The sequence below is a fragment of the Mirounga angustirostris genome, unplaced genomic scaffold, assembly GCF_029215605.1.
Source record: "Mirounga angustirostris isolate CCGP_5_RB_7025 unplaced genomic scaffold, mMirAng1.0.hap1 SCAF_7, whole genome shotgun sequence".
Classification (NCBI taxonomy): Eukaryota; Metazoa; Chordata; class Mammalia; order Carnivora; family Phocidae; genus Mirounga; species Mirounga angustirostris.
In genome coordinates, this window is record NW_026991715.1 from 100,539,956 (window position 1) to 100,543,073 (window position 3,118).

Consider the following 3,118-nt stretch of genomic DNA (forward strand, 5'->3'; position numbering starts at 1 on the left):
TCTGTCTTAGAGGGAATCTTTAAGGGGTCTCTTTAAAAGGGATCTCTTAAAAAGTCTACTTGGGAAAAGAAAACGAAAACAAAAACAACAACAAAACCCCCACTAATTCGTTATGATGTGATTTTCAGGAGTCTGCAACTTTTTTTAAATAAAAGTCAAGATAATGAATATTTTAGGCTCTGAAGGCCATGTGGTCCCTGTCACAACTATTCAACTTGCCAATACCTGGACTAGGTCTTCAGTTGTAGGAGACAGAAGACCCAACACAAACTCGTCTAAATAAAACAAGGAATTTATTGACTCTGCTAACTAAAATTCCAGAGACCAACTTCAAGTGAAGCTTGATCCAGGGCTCAAACTACACTTGATCTTAGCCAAAAGGCCGAGAAGCGATCCAGGGCTCAAACTGTTATCAGGATGAGTTTTCTATTATATCTCAGCTCTGTCTTCTACTACATTATTTTTAGTCTCAGGCAAGGGACCCAGATAGGTTCCAGGCTCATGTTATTCCTACCACCACAATACCATTACAAGGGAGAGAACTCCTCCCTACAAATAGAAGTTTCGTTGCATTTTGTTAACTTTAATTACGCTGCATAATTATTCCTGAACCGATCACTGTGTCCAGGGAAAATTATACGTTCATTAAACAGATCTCAATCTCCTCCTCACACCCAACAGAGGATGAGCACACAAATCTAAGAGTCAGGCAGGGTTTAGTTCCCCAGAAAAAAATTCGGGTATTTCTGTCAAAACTAAGGTAAATGCATAGTGGAAGATCAAAAAGTAGTATCTGTAAAAGGAAACAAAAATCACAAAAACAGAGACATCACAAGATTGGACTAAGTATTGTCAGTGTATGCTTTCAGGTATAAGAAACTGACCACCATGCAGTGAGATGCCCAGCTTTGGCTATCTGCAGAAGGTTGTAATTGAAACAAACAAACAAAAGGGTGAGATATGGATGGGTAGTGAAGACTGAGGAAAACATTTCCATGCAGGAAGCATAAACAATAGAAAGACACGTGGCATTCTATTGACTGTGCTTAGCCTGGTGAAGAGAAACACACATTTGGTATCATATCTGGATTTAATTCTTAGTTCTCGCAATTAAGAGTTATATAAACTTGGACAAAGTGCTTCATTTTTTCTGAGTTTCACTTCCTTTCCTTAAAATGGAGACACTTAATTCATGGGGCTATGTGAGAATTAAGTACACATTAAGTACTCCAAAAGTTGTGGCTATCCTTTGTATGCTCATACAAGTCTGATTGAAACCATGGTTTCACTGCACAGAAGTCAAGGAAAATACCCCTGGGAAGGAAGCTTCAATTGAAAATAAGAGCAGAGCCTCAAAAAGGAAATAAATTTTATTCTATTCTAATACAGATATGAGTAGCAAGGAAAGATTTTTGAACTAGAAAGTGACATAATGCAATTGATATTTTAGGAAGGCTTTCTAGCACTGAGAAATCTACGAAGAATTGAACAAGAAAGACGCTGGACAAGATAGTTCTGTTCGGGGAAGTCCACGATCAATGTCTTTAAATGTCTATCATGAAAATGAAGATTCCTTTTAAAAGACTGTGTTATATATTGCATTTGACATTTCTCAATATTCTATGCAATATAAAGACATTCATGCTGAATTCTTACATAATGAAAGAGGCAGAAAAAGACCTTTTCTGGCAATGAGTGAGGAATAGACTGACCTTCACCTTTTATTAGCAACAACTGGAATCTTTAAAGTGGCATTGGTGAGAAAGGAACAATGAGAATGGGAAATGACAGCAAAAAAGAAAAGGTTCTTAGGAATTTCCTATAAATGGCATCATGTTTTCATTCTTTCAAATGTGGGAGTAATTATAAAGTGCCAGGTTTGATAACAGGCAATATTTAGAGATTTTAAGGTAAAGGAAGCAACCATGGCACAGAAAATCATCTCCTATTATAATAATATCCCTTAGTTATGTATTGGTGAGGGTCCCAACCAACCAAACCTACATTTTCATTTTCCTAAACTGGTATATACTCAGGGTTCACGGTATTTCAAGTATTTATTCACACATGCTTCAATCGTCAAAGGGAGGCATTTACCAGCTTGATAAGTTCCCATCCAAGAACTTACCTGATCTTTTCTCTGCCTCTATTTCTTCCTCAAATTCTCTGTCCATGGGATGTTATTTGAAACATGACAGATTACAGGTCCACTGTTGTGGAAAATTCAGTTATATAGACAAATGTTCAACCTACTTATTTTTTATACGATTTCATTTTAACCAAATCCTAAATCTTTTATGCAAATATATATGCAATGTTCTGACCAACAAAAACAATATATGCATTGTGGCTTTATAACCACAGGTCCTGGCAGAAATCATAAATCTCATTTTATAGATTGAGTGCCTAAGAGAGGGAGAGAGAGAGCGAGAGATTAAGTGGATTGCCTAAGGTCACAAGCTAAACCTGTCTCCTAGTAAGGTTTCTTAATTCTACCTTTTGTGCCTGCAATCATTCAATCCATTTTGATGTTGCAAACTGTAGAGTCAGATTCTTTATCTCCTACAGTACATCTTCAGGCGGTATGAGATTCTGACAGGTGACAAGACTATGTTTGAAGTGATAGCTCTCTTTCTTGGATAGTGCAGGGAACTTTAAAAAAAAAAAAAAGGAATTTCCATTAGATTCAATGGTCAAATATCCAGGAAGGACTACATATCAAAAAGAAAGTTTATTTTAATGTTGGAATTTTTTTTTAGTTTTATAAAATTGTGTCTAATCAGATCATTTAAATAACTGAAAATGCTCAGACTTGGCATGAACTATTATCAATGGGTTATTTGTAAGAACTAACGTTAAAACCTCAACACGCATTTTTATATTTGAAAAAAAAAAATCCTTGTATGTTCATGCGATTTTTACCTATATTCTGTTGTGCCTTGTAGGATGAGTGGTAGTGGGTGGATGTTTTAATATAATTTCAGAACAATCAATCCAGATTTCCCTTTTTAAATATACTGTGCTCTCTAGCCAAAGAGCAAGCCCTCTGTAGTCAAAGACTAATAATGACGATAATTGTATCTCTACATGTTTGTAACCCTTTGTATTTCACAAAGCA

At 35.9% G+C, this 3,118-nt stretch overlaps 1 pseudogene; it reads right to left on the reverse strand.

Moving 5' to 3' along the window:
- Positions 1-224: 224 nt before the first annotated feature.
- Positions 225-394, reverse strand: LOC123837043 (U2 spliceosomal RNA; annotated as a pseudogene).
- Between the last annotated feature and the right edge of the window lie 2,724 nt (positions 395-3,118).